At 24.6% G+C, this 18,234-nt stretch overlaps 1 protein-coding gene across 3 annotated transcripts in view; it reads left to right on the top strand.

Annotated features, from left to right (window-relative positions):
• Positions 1 to 18,234, top strand: part of LOC122503370 — a 140,699-nt gene that overhangs the window by 85,496 nt on the left and 36,969 nt on the right. For all 3 annotated transcript variants that reach the window (XM_043613877.1, XM_043613875.1, XM_043613876.1), the window contains one exon: positions 15,683 to 15,723. The gene's annotated coding sequence lies outside the window, so the exon portion shown is untranslated. The remainder of the gene's footprint in view (positions 1 to 15,682; positions 15,724 to 18,234) is intronic.

Here is an 18,234-nt window from a genome sequence, read left to right as displayed (position 1 = left end):
TTTGTTATTTATGAAAATAATTGAATTTTACAAAGAATTTTATTAAAATGTCTGAAAATAATTGAATTTTCTAGAATAATTTTTCTATTTATCGACATAATTGAATTGTTTCGAAGAATTATTTATGTAAATAATTAAATTCTTTGGGAGAATATTATTAAAATCTAAAAGAATAATTAAATTATTTCAAAAAAATTTTATTATAAAATTTTATTAAAATAATTGAAAATAATTGAATTCCTGTGGAAAATTCTAATATTTTTGTAAATAATTGAATTCTTCCGAAGAATTTTAAAAAAATAATTTGTAAATAATTGAATTCTTCCAAAGAATTTAAAAAAAAATTTTTTTGTAAATAATTGAATTCTTCCATAGAATTGAAAAAAACATTTTTTTAAATAATTGATTTTTTCGAGGAATTAAATTTTGCATAATAATTACATTTTTTTAGCAATTCCTGTTAAATTATATTAAGAACAATTTAAATCCTGTGGTGAATTTCATTATTTATGAAAATAATTGAATAGTAGATAAGAATTTTATTAAAATTTTCAAAAATAATTTCATTCCTGTGAATAATTTTATTGTTTATGAAAATAATTGAAATATTGCTGAAAATTTTATTAAAATGATTTAAAAAAATTGAATTTCTTGGAAAAATTTTATTATTTTTGAAAATAATTGAAATTTTTATAAGAATTTTATAAATATTGTTTTAAATAATAAATTTTTTCGAAATATAATAAATATTATGGAAATTTTATTTTAAGTAATTGAATTCTTATGGAAAACTATTTGTGAAAATAATTGAATTTCTGTGAAAAATTTTGTTATTTTTAAAAATAATTGAATTTTTGTGAAAAATTTTGTTATTTTTGAAAATAATTGAATTTCTGTGAAAAATTTTATTATTTTTAAAAATAAATGAATTTTTCATAAGAAATGTTATGAACATTGTTTTAAATAATTAATTTTGTCGAAATATAATAAATATTAAATTTTATTTTAAATAATTGAATAAATTCAATTTTTGAATTCTTGTGGAAAACTTTATTTGTGAAAATAATTGAATTTTTCGATTAATTAATTTAAAATAGTATTAAATATAATTAAAATCCTGCGATAAATTTTGTTATAATTTATCAAAATAGTTGAATAGTTCCTAAGAATGTTAATAAAATTTTCAATAATAATTGAATTCCTGAGAAGAATTTTATTATTTATGAAAATCATTGAATTTCTGTGAAAAATTTTGCTATTTTTGAAAATAATTGAATTTCTGTGAAAACTTTGTTATTTTTTTGTTATTCTAAATTATTTGAATTCCTGTAGAAATTTTATTATTTACCAAAATAATTGAATTTTGGATGAATTTTATCAATTTGTTTTTAAATAATTGAATTGTTTTGCGAAATTTTATGAAAATACTTAGATATTGAAAATAATTGAATTTTGAATATTTTTCGAAAATAATTGAAAAGTTTTTAAGAATTTGATTATAATTTTTGAGAATTTTTTTTTTATTTCTAGTATTAGCGAATTTAAAATAGTGGAAATTGTAAAAAAAAACAGAATTAGTAGCTTTTAGTGGCTGAAATCTAAAAAAGTACCCAAATAGTAGCAATACCGTAAAAAAGTAGTAAATAGTAGGTTTTAGTAGATGAGTGCGAAGCCTGCAATTGTATTAGAACTGCCCTACAAAGTTATCAATATCAAAACAGATTTCATTAGTCAAAAATACAAAGTATACTCTACATATTCACTATATTACTATAAAAAAATGACGTTTGTGTTTCAGAAGGCATCAAATAGCATCACTTTATATCTGAAGGTTGATGAATAAACATTTTTCAAATTAAGATAACATCAACGAAGTGTATTAAATACCTGGATCTAATTCTTAAATGAAGTTAAGATACCATACCGATTATAACCCGTGCAGAAATTTTGACCGGGGCCATGGCACTTTGCCCGATCTGGCCGCCCTGTCGGGACCCGGTCGGGGCCATGGGATTTCCCCCGATCTTTTCGCTATCCAGGTAGAAATCCAAAACTGACTGCATTTTATTAAATAAAGCTCGTTATTTGATTATTAAAGCATGGGGAGTATTTACTTCAATATTAATAATATTATTAATATTTTTGTAGTAAATAAACTTTTATGAGTGTCATTAAAAATGTAAATAATTATTAGAATTGCTTGTATTGAACTAAGTTTTTAAAAAATATATTTTTCTTATTTTCTTTCATTAATTTAGACAGACTATCTTATTTAAATTAATGCCTAATTTATTATTATTATTGTTAATAATTATTTAAACCTATATTTTATGTAACATTATTAAGAATTATACACAAAACACTTAAAACTAAGACGGAAAAATATCGCACGCACGGGGGATCGAACCCTAGACCTCGAGGACGCAAGTCGAATACACATACCGCATAGCCACGCAAGCTTGGAAGCGACCTCGCTTAAACTTCCTTTTGAATCATAGGACCGTTATATACAGTGTTATCATAATAAATTGACTGTATCATATTTATTTATAGAAAAATTATTAAAAATGTATGTTATATATATATATATATATATATATAAATTAATATGTTTATCATAATAATATGGTAAAAATTATTAATTTAATTATTTATTCTCTATTATTTACAATTTAACTATTTTTTAAAACAATAAAAATTTTTTTATTATTAATAATTCACAATAATACTACACTGCAAAAACAGGTGTCTATATTTGAGACACTTTTGTCCTTATTTTTAAGACGTTTTGGGATGTCTTTTAGGAAGACATTAAAAGTGACTATTTTGGAGACGTTTAAAGTGTCTTCATCCAGATGAAATTTACTGCTTGAATCGATACATAACCTAAAAATGCATGTATGCATTGATATTGCGCGGGAAACTTTCATCGAGACGAGGCAAGACGAATATTACCGAAGATACTCGAATACACAAAATGTCTTTTATTCAAAGTGTCTTACTTCGAAAACGTCTTAAATTAGCAACAATTACTTAAATATAGACACTTTTACCGTCTACATTACATGTCTTAAATTATAAGCACTGAAAGTGACTTGTTTACATTTGTAAGACGCAAGAAGTGTCTCAAATTTTTAGACACTTTGCATAAAAGACAGATGAATTAGTCATTTATTCCAGACTAGACGTTTTCAAAACGTCTAATGTCTTAAAATAAGACGTTTTGAAGACGATAGTTTTTGCAGTGTAAAAATTATTAATTAATAATAATTTATTTTTTTGCCTTAAACATGGAATTTCAATTTAAGTGTGAAAAATGAATAAGAGTTTTTAAGAGTTATAAATGTCAAAAATAATGTTAATATTGTAACCACAAATAAATTTAACATTTTATGCAATATTTTTGGTTATTACCATGATAACATCGACAAATGGTTCACCCTCGACAATTGGTGCGTTTGTCCTATTATTTTAAATTAAAGGAGAATAAATTCTTAAGACATCCCTCGAGGCCAATTTTTGAGTTTTTAATTGTTTATAATTTTTATTTTCAAATTTCAATCAAAGTTAACAAATTAACACAATTTTTTAAAAACGGACGTTTATTTTCTTATTCCGTTACTGCACATGCTCTAAATCAGTTCAAATTAATCCAATATTACCAGCAGACAATTAAAAACCCATAAAGTAATATATTTCAATTGTCATAAACAACATTAATTAACAAATAGTTAACTTTGATTCCTCTCCAATAAAAAATTTTTTTTTACATTTTCTTTTTAATTTTAGTTCATTTGAAGAATATTTTTCCTTTATGATTAAAAAATAACTTATTTAAATTGTTATAAACAATATTAATTAACAAATAGTTAACTTATGATCCTGTCCAAAAAAAAAATTTTGTTACAAATTTTCTTTTTTACTTAGGTTCTTTTAAAGAATATATGTCTTTTTTGCTTATAATATAACTTATTTAAATATTTAATATTATATATCCGTGGTCTTTTAACATTATCTAAATAAAAAAGTAAACGTAAAAAAAAAATTTTTGGTGGAAAGGAACAAAAATTAACTATTTGTTAATTAATATTATTTGTAACCATTTAAATAAGTTATTTTTTAAACAAAAAGGACACATATTTTTAAAATGAACTTAAATTAAAAAGTAGACGTGAAAAAAAATTTTTTTGGTGGACAGGAACATAAGTTACATAACTATTTGTTATTTAATATATTGTTTATAACAATTTAAATAAGTTATTTTTTAATCAAAAAGGACAAATATTCTTTAAATAGACTTAAATTAAAAAGAAAATGTGAAAAAAAATTTTAGTGGAATAGGAATCAATGTTAACTATTTGTTAATTAATATTGTTTATAACAATTTAAATAAGTTATTTTATAATCAAAAAGGACAAATATTCTTTAAATGAACTTAAATTAAAAAGAAAAGGTGAAAAAAACATTTTTTAGTGGAGAGAAATCAAAGTTAACTATTTGTTAATTAATTGTAGGCTGTAGACAGTTTTGAACAGTAAATTGTAAAAAAAATCCCATTGTGCGCTGTTTGTAGATCCTTGGGCAAACCCGGCCTGGTCCTGGTCGGGGCCACGAAGTCGGGGCCAGATCATGAAAACCCGACCGGGGCCAGGGCGGTAATCGGGAACAAAAGTGGCGATTTCTGCACGGGAAGTTTAAAAAGCTTCCATGTTTCGTAATGTGGTCAAGAATTCAAGAAGAGCCTATACTTTTATGCAAATCTGCATTAAAGTATTTCTCTTCTTGCATTACAAGGGAATTTCAAGATACATTAGGGAATTATAAACCCTAATGGAGAAAAAGAACCCTAGAAACTAGAACCCTCGTGATAAACCCTCTAGAAATTAAGAATCAGAATCAACACGTTAAGAGGTATCGACTTCTCCTTGTTCCCTACTTTTTTCCATTGACGAATCTAACGGTATTGTAAGGTGATATGTTAGAGAAGACTCAGATCTGAACAACTAGTTGCGTAACGGGTGTGAGACGTGATTAATTGTTTTGTGAAAACAGTGAGCATTCAACATTGAACACCTCGCAAAGTCACGCGGCAAGGAAGGTTTTGACCGTACCGTTATCTTCTGTTAACCCACAGAGATCGCAACCTCAAACTTTATAGTTTCTGGACTATGCATTACGCACCACTCCTCAAAAAATCTTTGTAACACGCGATTAATATTTTCAACCAAACACTGGCTATTAATTACAAAACAGTAAGGTAATCATTCACGTATCATTTTCTATTAGAAACTATACATACCTACATCATACAAACATATATTCATAAATAAAAGTAGTTACAGAATATAAAAATAGTTGCAGTATATAAAAATAGTTACATCGTATAAAAATAGTTTCGAGAACAATATCTAACGTGTGTGGCGTGAATGACATGGCAGAAAATAATAAACTATTGTATTTAAATGGAATTTCCTTCATATAAAAACTGCCTGAACTAATAAGGTTTACTAAATGAAAAGTAAATTTATTAACAACTCATTTACTTTTAAATTGGATTAATACAAATTTCTTAGTCATGAGATATATTAACGTGTAATCGGAGATGAAATCAAAGCCACAGACTATGACAAGCACTGAGTAAATAATTATATAAGAAACAATTCATGATCATTATATAATATGACTATAATAATGGCAAAGCGTGGAGTATCATTATACACATATGTTATAACGGTAACATCATGTCAAACTGTTATAAAAATTACAATAATTAATATTCAACTTAACTTATTGTTGAAAAAGTTCTCCTACTTTGTTTGGTAAAATTTTCTAAAGGTTTTAAAGGTTTCTTTAGAAATAAAAGAAAAACCTAAAGAAATATTTAGAAAAAATGTATAAAGCATTTTTTCCAAATGTTTCTTCTTTAGATTTTTCTTACCAATCAATCGAACCCAAATTATAGGGCCTATAATAATAGGTTTTTTGGAAAGATTTATATACGAATACAAATAAAGTCCGAACGAAATCTTAAATATTGCTATTGGGATGACTACTTGACACTATAGTTAAGCACTAATTGAACCTGTAGGTTGATAAACAGTTATCAATTTGAAAGAGTACAAAAATCAAAACCCCAGAGTTATAAATCGATTAAAATGTCTATTAGAAATGACTTTTTTTTTATTTTGAAGAAAACAGTAATATTCGTAGCACCAATTACTTAAATGTTAAGGCCAGCACCATGAGTCACGAAATCTTTCAAATGGAATTCTTCCGGGTGCAGATATGCCAAGGGCTTTACGGTTCATAAGTCCTCTGCGCGAGATAATATAGCAAAGTCACTTTTAACCAAGGGTCGCGGCCTCTTTGCCGTAAGTCGCGTCGCTTGCCACACGGCGAAACAAAAGTTCTATTAATTTTTAATGTAATTGTAACCCGAGGGATATTTACTCAAGAATGTATAGTTGGAAAATATTTCAAATTATCGATAGGGAATTAAAGTAAATAGTAACTCATACAATGTAAGTGAAGATACCATCCCACTCTATTAATAATAATATGGAATCATTTTGTTGTCGATGATTCTTCTTCTTCTTATTTAATTTTGTCGATGATTCAGAAAGTTTTTCAAAAATAGCATTAAAGATTTGGATCATTTACGGTGAATCTACAATGGGATTACCGGATTAGTAATGTTAGGCTATGTCAACAATAGGCTCTTTATGTCCTTATGTTGAACATAATGTTGGATGTTTTTATAATTGTAACTAATAATTTCATTTTTAAGAACATTTTAGGTTGCTTTGGAAATTTTATATAAGTTAATAAACAGTAAACACGAAAATAACACAATAAATTATGTGTACAAATAAGTTAGTTATTTAGTTAGTTAGTTTAGTTAGTTTAGTTAGTTAATTTAGATAGTTTATTTTGTTAATTAGTTAATTAGTCAGATTAGTTAGTTCAGTTAATTTAGTTAGTTAGTTTTGTTAATTAATTTATTAGTTAGTTACTTATTTTACTCAGTTATTTACTCAATTTAGTTCGTTTAATTAATTTAGTTTGTTTGTAAGTTAATTTAGTTACTTAGTTCGTTAGTTTAGTTAATTTAGTTAGTTAGCAAATTAATAAGTTAATTGAGTTAGTTAGTTCGTTAGTTTCTTTAGTTTGTAAGTTTAGTTAATTTAGTTAGTTAGCAAATTAATAAGTTAATTGAGTTAGTTCGTTAGTTTCATTAGGTAGTTAGTTTAGTTAATTTAGTTAGTTTGTAAGTTAGCTAATTTAGTTACTTAATTCGTTAGTTTGTTTAGTTAGTTAGTTTAATTAGTTTAGTTAAATAATTATTTAGTCAGATTAGTTAGATCAGTTAGTTATTTCCTTAGTTTCTTTAGCTAGTTAGTTTAGTTAGTTTAGTTAGTTTTGTTAGTTTTGTTAGTTAGTAAGTTAGTTAGTTCGTTAGTTTCTTTAGCTAGTTAGTTTTGTTAGTAAGTTAGTTAGTTAATTTAGTAAGTTAGTTCGTTAGTTTCTGTAGCTAGATAGTTTAGTTAATTTTGTTACTTAGTAAGTAAGTTAGTTAATTTAGTTACTTAGTTCGTTAGTTTCTTTAGTTAATTAGTTTAGTTAGTTAGTAAAATTTTATTCCGTCAAAAATAATATCAACGTGGATTATTTTAATCTTTTGAAATAAAAATAATACATAAGTAAATACTACAGATTCTCCAGCAATTTACTTTCGCCATGGTTTGTCAAACAGTTGTGAAAAGTATCACTTTCGCTACCTACGGTTTGTAACCCTTTAAAGTTGCAGTTTCAGAGCGGGTGTTAGGGGAAAATATTTTAAAATAATTTTTGAAAGATAATAGTTTTTTTAAATTATATAGAATATTAAAAAATATCCAAACAATTAAAATTTGGTAAAACTTTTTAAAAATAATTGAATTTCTGAGAAATATAAATATAACTAATAAAATTTTTGAAAAATTTTAATTATAAAATTATGGTAAAACAATTCTAAGAATTAGTTTTTAAAAATATATTTTAATATTCAATTATTATCTATAAAATTTTAACTGAAATTCATTTTTAAATCAATTTTTATTAGAAAATTCAACGAGAATTCAATTATCTAAATAGAAAAATTAATAACTTATTGAATAATTGAATGTTTCTTTAAATTAAATTCTCATAAAGAATTTTATCAACAAATTTTTAAGAATAATTAAATTTTTCGATTCAAATTGTATATTATAAAAATAATTGAAATTCTACAATGAGTTTTATTATTTATAAAAATACTTGAAACTTTCCAAAGAATTTTATCAAAAATTTTTTTAAATAATTGAATTGATACGAAGAATTTTATAAAAATCATTTTAAATAATCGATTTTTTTCGAAAAATTTTATACATAAAAAATAATTGAATTTCTATGGAAAAATTTGTTATTTTTGAAAATAATTGAATGTCTGTGAAAAATTTTGTTATTTTTGAAAATAAATGAATTTCTTTGAATTTCTTTAAAAAATAATGGAGTTTCTCTAATAATTTTATTTGAAAATTTTCAAAGTAATTGAATTTTATATAAACAATTTCTTTCAATTTTTAACAATAATTGTGTTTCTTAATAATTGCAATTAAACATTTAATTCTTGAATTTTATTAAAATTTTTAGAAAATAATTGAATTCTTTAAAAAAATTTCTTTAATTTATTGAATACAATCGATTTTTTTTTAATGATTTTATTAAAAACAATTGAATTGCTAAAAAGAATTTTATTATTTATGAAAGATAATTGAATTCTTACGATGAATTTTACTATTTATAGAAATAATTGAATTGTCTCGAAGGTTTTATCAAAATTTTAGAAAATTATTGAATTATTTTGAAAAATGTTATTAGAAATTTTTTTAAAAATTGAATTCTTTCATGAAATGTTATTAAAATTGTATTAGAAAATATAATTGAATTTTTGGGAAGAATTTCATTAAAATTTTTGAAAATAATTGAATTTCGGAGAAGAATTTTATTATTTATAAAGATAATTGAAATTTTGATGAGAATTTTTAAATATTTTCTATCATGATTGAATTTTTGCAAAGAATTCTATTAACTTTTGAAAATAATTAAATTTTTCATTTAAATTTTTTGTTTTTATTTTCCTTAATTCTTTTTTCCAAACTACGTTTTGATTCACCGTTGTAAGTGTCAGAAACAATTATTACAATTAAATTTGTAAACGATACATTTTATTTTTTTTATTTTAAATAATTTTCCGAAAGTTCTTCTAGAATTCAGTTATTTAAATACAAAAACTCAATTTTTTTGTAATAATTGCAACTTTGCATGTTTTTTCTTAAGTTATTAAAGTATAATATTTTCAAAAAATTAAAATAAAGAAATTCTTACAATTAATTTTTTAAAAATATTTTAAAATAATTTTTGAAAGATACCTAATAGTTTTTTTTAAATTATATAGAATATTGAAAAATTTTCAAACAATTGAAATTTGGTAAAGTTTTTTAAAAATAATTGAATTTTTGAAAAATATAAATAAAAATAATCAAATTTTTGAAGAATTTTAATTATAAACAGCACCGTGATTTCTCCAAAATTTTAATAAGACTAAAAAAGTTAATTTTTCTGTAAATTTTTTTTACTTTATTCAAAGGTAATTGAATTTAAAAAAATTATAATAAAATAATTCTAAGAATTAGTTTTTAAAAATATACTTTAATGTAATTTTTCGAAAATAATTGAATTTCTTAAAAGAATTTTTGTATAATTTAAAAAAAAATAATTAATTTTTTGATGAATTTTCATTAAATTTTCGAACATGATTGTTTTCTTCAAAATATTAAAAATAATTGTTAAAAATTTTATTGTTATTACTTTTTGTACCTATGTTTTTGAATTTTCGGAAATATTTAATTGCAAAATAATGAATTTTAAAAAATTAGAAGCTAATTTTCATTAATTTTCATTTTTAAATTTACATTTAAAGATTTTTCATTAAAATTTTTGTTTAATTCAATTGTTTTCAAAAAAAACTAATCATAAAAGTAATTAATTTCAAAGTTAAGAATTTTAAATAATGTTTTTATAACATTTTACTATTTTAAAGCGATTTAAATAAGCGCGGTTCTTTCAACCAATAAGAGAGTTTTTCTGACGCAAGCGCAGTCGAACGTAAACGAAATCACAATCTTAAGAATGTGTAAGAAAAGGACGGCACTTTATTGTTGTCCTTCTCTAACTCATTCTTAAGATTATTATTTATTATTTTTCAATGTTTTCATTTTCAATGTTTATTATTTTTCAATTTTTCAAAATGAAAATTAATGAAAATTTCCAATTAATAATCTATTCTGCCTTGGTCTTAAGGTATTTCTACAATAAGCATAATGTTGTCCAATATAACCTAAAATTTTTTTTTTTTTTTTTTGTTAATTCAGGATGAGAAGACTGAGAAGATAATCAGAAATTGCATTTACTTCCCTATAATTTATCCCAGAAACAAATTTATTGAAATATATAATTGTGTTGCTATTTAAAATCCACGAGACAGGACAAGACAAGGGAAAATGTTGTCTTACCTCCATCTATGTAGCAGCATTGTTGCATTTATATTATACACTCCCGCCTGTAAAGGTATTCTAATAAGTGTATACCTAAGTATAATCTTATTTATTCTGCAGTAAAATTGTTAGTTAAAAACAGAGTTAGACCTTGAATATACTGTCATGAACATCGTAACCACTGTTTTAAGTTGCTCTTAAAGAAAACTTTAAAGCACCACAACTATTTTAAAGATTCTATTTATTTATGTTTTTTTTCTGTTTGTTGTTCTTTTTTTTATCAACTTTCTCTGTGTATACATAATTTTGCTATCTACGTTAAAATTCTTATAGTCTTTATAGATTATTATTATTACTATAATATGGCGAGTTCAGTAAACCCGGAGATGAAAAATATTTAAGCATGTTGTTATTTGAAACTGACAAGAGAATTTATTTCTTTTGCACGCAACATCTAAGCGGTCAGGTAATAAAGCAATTACGCGCGAACGTTTTCGTCAGCTACAGTGTGCCACTGCTATGCTGTCATCAACAAAAAAGGGGCCTTTGCCCAAAACCGACGAAGAACCGGATTCTTTTTTTTATTAATGGCCTTATTCATGATCACATGCCGGTCTTCCTTATTGTTTAAATGCTCATATATTTGAATCGTTTAAGGAAGAATCCGACAAAGAGTCGGAACCGAAATTAAAAACATGAAATTTTTTCTATTTTTAATTTTTAATGAAGAAAAACGAATTCTAAAATTAATTTTCAATGTAAATAGTATTTAATTTCAATTTTAAACAATTTAAAGTCGCATTTGAAATTTGAAACAAATAAAATAAATAAAATAAAAATAAATAAATAAATAAATAAAAATAGAAATTTTCTGCCAATAAAAAATATTCAGGGTGGTCACAAGTTTCAATTTTCATCAATTCAATTCAATTCAATTATTATTTTTTAGAATTTTTAACTAAAATTTTTCATCAAATCAATTATTTTTAATAATTAAAAAAAAAAGTTCTTTAATAATTTTCAAATTCATTTGTTTACAATTCAATTTTACGGGAAATTTCGTTTGTTAAAAAATTCTTCAATTAATTATAGGTATATTAGAAAATAAAAGCATGAAATAAAAAAAAAATCAGTTAAACTTTTTGAAAAAAATTAATTCTGCAGAATGTTTAGTTAAAAGTATGAAAAATTAAAATTTTCAAAGATTTTAACTTTGAAACCTTTTTAAAATTCAATTATTTCTAAAAATTCACGCTGAAATTCAATTATTATCTAAAATTTTAACTGAAATTTTTTAATCAATACTTATTAGAAAATTCTACGAGAATTTAATTATTTATTTCCATATTTTACAATCAATTAAATACAAAAATAGATAATTTATTGAATAATCGAATGTTTCTCAAAATTTAATTTTTATAAAGAATTTTATCAATAAATTTTTAAATCATTAAATTCTTTCGATGAATTTTAATAAAATTTTCAAGAAATCATTACATTTTTCGAGGAATTTAATTAAAATTGAATTCAAAATAATTGAAATTCTATTATTTCTATATTTTCAAAAAATTACAAAGAAATTCTTACAATTATTTTTTTAAAAATATTTTAAAATAATTTTTGAAAAATAACAGTTTTTCAATTTTTGAAAAATTTCCAAACAATTAGAATTTGGTAAAATCTTTTAAAAATAATTGAATTTTTGAAAAATATAAATAAAAATTTGAAATTTTTGAAGAATTTCAAATTTTGAATTTTAATAAGTCGAAAAAGTATATTTTCATAAAATTTTATTTACATTGTTCGAAAATAATTGAATCTTAAAAAAATATTATAAAACAATTCTAATAATTAGTTTTTAAAAATATTTTAATGTAATTTTTCGAAAATAATTGAATTTCTTAAAAGAATTTTTGTATAATTAAAAAAAAACTAATTAATTTTTTGATGAATTTTAAATAAAACTTTTAAACATGATTATTTTCTTCAAAACGTTAAAAATAATTCTAAAATGTTATTATTTTTGTAAGTACTTGCATTTTTCAAAATATGTATTTAAAAATATTGAAAATATTGAATTTTAAAAAATTAGAAGCTAATTTTCATTTTTAAATTTACCTTTAAAGATTTTTCATGAAAATTATTTTCAAAATTTGCAATAAAAATTCTTAAAAAGTTGATTTTTAAAAATTGTAACAAAATACTTAAAATAAATTAAATATTTTCAGTTAAATTTTACAAAATTTCCACAATTCAAAAAGTTTTTTATTATACAGATATATTTGAAAATTTTTTATAAAGTTAAAAAGTGATTCAAAAACATTTTTGAATAATTTGTTTATAGTTATTTTTCGCATTATAAAAATAAAGAAAAGTTGCACTATTTTGCTTAAAATTGTGGTATTTTGTTCCAATATTTGGAAGAAAAGTTGAAAAAGTCGCAATTTTTGAAAATAAGTCGAGAAAAGTCTCAATTTTTTTTTATTTCCCTGACAAAAAATTGTTTCCTAACATTTCCCTGACTTTATTGACAAAATTTTGTTTCCCTGACTTTACTAACATGTGGCCGCTCTGTATTTTGAATTTCTAATGAAGAAAAACAAATCCTAAAATTAATTTTCAAATTCCATTTGAATAAATAAAAATAAAAATTTTCTTTCAATAAGAAATATTTCTTAAGTTGTAGGTTATGTTACCCAAATTGTTTTTTATTGAAAGAAAATTGTAATTTTTATTCAAATGCAACTTTTAATTGTTCAAAATGTTAATAATTAAATTATTTATCCTTCTACCAAAATTAATTTACAATTTAATTTATCTTTTTCTTTTAAAATACGAAATTGTAACAATAATTAAAGAATTGAACTAACTTTTGTTTTGACTGTCCATTAGATTTTTCTTTTTGGTAAAAATAGTTTCAATGGTTATACTCGCCTTTGTCTCATTATTAAATTATTATAATGATTATTATAATAAAAAATTAATATTATAATATAAAATATCGTATAATATAAGTTTATAATAACCCACAAGAAAATAGACTTCAAGGGTAAACAATTTTTGGTTATGTTTGTAGTGACAGTCATACTTTAACGAAACGTTTATTTTTAACTAAATGAAAGCAAAATAAGTTTTTATTGCATATTTTGAATGTAATAAATACGTAAATATCAGTAGTTTACATTAAAAATTGATCCTCTTTGTGAATTTTTAACAATTTTTACTTAAAAAGTCACCAACATAACCTAACTTTGTACTTTTACGTAAAGCGTCACTTATAAAATCTATTTATTACATGTATAAAACAATATGTATAAAGATGAGCGACCTCTAGGAAATAATTCAGTATTTATTTACAAAGAAAAGTTGACTCGAATATTTACCACACTTACTTGGATAAAAAACATTGTTGACTTGAGAATTTTCCACTTTCTCCGATAAAATTGTTTCAATATCGATTCTTGGCGATCTGATTTACTTAACAAAAATATAATTCCCATAGATTGTCAATTTTAAAGTATCTTTATCACTTTACACACTATGAACCACTGACTCGAATGCAAACAAAGTCACGACGACTCGAAACTTGACAAAAACGATTGTTGACGGTTGACATATTGACCACTTGCTTGGATAGAAATGATCAAATATCGGTTGTTGACGATTTAATTAACTCAACGAATATAATTCCAATAGACTTTCAATTTTTAAATTCTTCATCGCTTTACACTTTACAAATAATACCACACTGATTCGAATACACAAAGTCACAAACAAAGAGTAATGACGCTCGACAAATCTTTTCGCACTGCGGAAAAACCGCCAAATTAGTGGCGCACCGCGCAAGAACACCAGGGATGGGTACGTAACATACTTCATGTATTGTTTAGGGTCTTTCTACAATGACTTCTTTCATTGTTACCAACAGTGTCAACTTGGACACTTTTTAGATGTTAAAATACTTATTTTACTGATTAAATAATTTAATAATATATAATAATTTAATGAATTAAATATCATACATGAATTTGAAACTAATTAATTATTTATTGCATTTAATTGATTAATATATTAAAACTAAGTTGTAAAACTAAAATCTTGAATACTTGAAAATTAATGCGCGACCATTATTTTTGACAGTGCAGTTTGTTCCTGTCTATGAAAACCAGTCCTCAGGGTCTTTCTACAATAACATTTTTCTTATCGACACGAACAAAATGGACTGTCAATTATAGCCCTACGCAGAATGAAACATGAGAGACAGAAGGATAGAAATATCGTTTGCCTTTTTCTAAAAAAGAACAGAAGATATTTCTATCCTTTCATCTCTAATGTTAAAATTAAAATATAATAAACGAGTTCATAAACAATTATTTATTATATCTAAATGATTACTTTAGTTGGTAATTGCTTAGAATCAAGGTAAATAAATAATTATTAGGCAAAAAATCATAAAATAATTTAAGAATTATTTATCAATTGCAAACTCAGCCTGACATTTTATGACGTAATCAAAAGTCAATATAATCTCAATTTTTCTGGTTGCTGATGTTTTCTGTGTTTTCTGAATTATGGCTATTACATGATTTTACTGTCACTTTACTTTTGAGTCTGTAATTTATTCCTTTTAAAATGAATCCAAGTGAAAGGCCTCTGAATGTTAAAAAACGAGGGAAATAAAATTGGTTGTTATTTTGGTAAACACCTAATGTTTACTTTTCTTAAATCTAATTTTAATTAATTGTTAATTTTATTGTGGAAATTAATTTTTTTAATTGATTAATTAATTCGAATTCGTAATCTAAAGGCCAAGGGAGAATAAATTTTTAATTGGGTACGCAAACGGTAGCGCAATCGTAACAATGTGTAAGAGAAGGATAAACATGTATTGTTGTTCTTTTCTTACTCATTATTACGATTAGGATTCCATTTCAGTTTCGGATTAAAAATCACTTCTGCGTTGGCATAAATAGTTCATAACAAAACAAATATCCAAAATCATATTTGATAAAAGTTCGAAATAAATATCTTTCTGTATAATATTATATTGAATAAAAAACATATTTTCATAACCAGATAAAATATATGAATCGAATTTTATGTTTCAGATCTTGATCAATTGGTATTTTCTACATAACAAACACTTAAGGTAAGAATCAACTTTATTTTCACTTAGCAACAGTCACACTATAGTTAAAATTAAATTTAAAAAATTCAACATTAAAAAAATAAAACTTGTGTCAAAAATTATAATATATAATTTTGTACAAGTATATACAAAAGAAACATGTTTTTTAAGAACCTGTTCCCGCAAAACTCGTCTTGATTACTTATTTTATAAATTATTTAACTGTAAAAGTAATTTGCCCTCGGATGTTGCCTATGATGATTACGGTAATCAACTATTTAACGTTAACGGGTAAGCACACTGCTCGACCTCAACCGCCAACTCATATATGCGTTACGCGGTCTCTCATGTAAGAGATCGCGACTTTTCCTTTCTGAAAATAGGCACACAGTGGAAAAGGTCGAATCAAATTCACAAAATTATTGGCAAAACAAGGAAGTAAACATTGGAGTGAATGCGTTGAATTTCAAAATGTAGAAAGGTTAATAACATTTCCTAATTGTAACTTGTAATATCAAGAGTAAATAATGGAACATAACCGCAGTATTAGAAAAAAATAGCAGAGATGATGCTTGAGGCCAACTAAAGGCGCTCCAATTACACTATAGAACCTTGATAACTCGAATTTCAAGAAGCTTAATGAGTTTTCTCAACCTAACGAGAATTTCGAGATACAAAGAATTTACTGTGGCGCAGAAGAAAAAAATTAAATTTTTTGTTGGGTTAGAAAATTATTAATAAAGTTTCAAGATCAAACAATTATCCTCTGAATTAAAACATCTTTGTAAATCCTTTTGCCTGTTTTAAGTTTTTATTCTCTTTATTTTGGTTTTTTTTTTCAAGTATTTTAGCATCAATCACTGTTTCAGTTGGGGATAATCCATCATCAGTTGTCACTAACAAGTCTTCTTCTTCGTCTTCTTAAATGACTTCTTCTTTCTTTGTTAGTGTCTTTAATGACTTTAGGCCTAACCAAGAGCCAACGTCTTTATTCTAAAGTTTATTGGATTGTCCGTTACGACGAAACGCTCTGTGGAGAATTTTTGGAACTACTAATAGCAGAATATAGTTGTCCAAATTCCACCAATCAGCGAAACTTCAAATGGACCCCAAACGGACGTCCAAATATCGACCAAAATCACAACTAGGTCAGAAGTATCTTCTGAATTCTTCGATTCAGAATTTAAATTCCAGGTTCACCTGCAATTTGTTACAAAAATCGATGAATATTAGTCGCTAAGAATTGAAATTGTCGATAGAAAATTTTATAGTTTACATAAACTATATTCTAAGTTTAAAAATTTGTGTTCTATATATATAATTTGATTCCCATGGGTTTTCTATGATCAATTTTCTTACCGAGAAACGGTAACTGCGCGAGGCCCCAGCGAGAAATAATGTGGAACCTGAATATAGTGGAAAAAGTGCAATCGCATAGTATCGCTATGGAATATAGGAAAAGGAGGTATATGGTATTGTGAGTGTGATAAACGCCGGTCTAACCTTGCCATAAAACTGGTAAGAATATTTTAATGGCGACTCTACGTGGCAGAAGAAGATCCTTAACGACATAGAATTTCCCAGCATTCTTCAACTAACACTTACGCTGCTTGCTTTTGTAGTATATATACTCCTCTTTTACACGATTATTTTTCTTTTTGAAGGTATTCATCTGGGTAAATGTAGGCAAGGCGAAAATTTACGTAGACAATTTTACAATTCCCCCTCATTTATGGTGGGATACTTAAATTTCCTAACCTTATATATCACTGAAAAAGGATATTTCAATTTTTAAAAGGGGCTGTGATTTTATTCGATATTGCAATTAGAGTGTAAAATCAGTTTGAAAGAGTAAAGAATATTTTTATTTTGGTCGAGCTGTTTTTCTGCTAAGTCATAGGTTTGTACACTACTGGGTTACTGTCTGCTAGCCCTAAGCAAGATACACTCTTGTCTTTTTCTATCACGTTCACGTATCTATTGTGCTTAGAGCCATTGAAAGATCTTTACACTCAAATGCTTTCTGTGGAGAATTTTTATAACTACTGACAATTTCCATCAATCGGCGTTGCATTTTTAGGTGGCGAAAAACGCTACTACTGAAACTGGGTAATTTATTCTATTTTATTTACTAGTTGACAAATGTGCCATTTCTTTAACTGCCCAACCTTGCTTATTGATATTTTAGAAAATTTCACCCTGCAAGGTTGGCAATTGACAAAAAGCCTCTGCAGGGTTGAGCAGTTGACAAAACAAGAAAGTGACGCATGGCAACTTACCCCTCTATGTGTTTTTGTTATTTCGTGGTTTTAAATGACTTTTCCCTGCGCTTTTAAATGTCACTTTTTTGCTAACATTACTTTCGACTATCGAAATTTGGACCAAAGGCAAAAATATAAATGATTACTCTGAACGGAAGATCACTTGGCGCAACTAATTGCCATCTTATTGTGAACTGCAGGATACATGAACATCGACATTTCGAACGCACATTGCAATCGACAGATACAATTCCCAGGCCACGCCTGTTTG

This window comes from Leptopilina heterotoma, unplaced genomic scaffold (assembly GCF_015476425.1).
Source record: "Leptopilina heterotoma isolate Lh14 unplaced genomic scaffold, ASM1547642v1 Lhet_26, whole genome shotgun sequence".
Lineage (NCBI taxonomy): Eukaryota > Metazoa > Arthropoda > Insecta > Hymenoptera > Figitidae > Leptopilina > Leptopilina heterotoma.
Note: the sequence above shows the minus strand (reverse complement) of the source record. Positions and strands in the feature narration are given on the sequence as shown.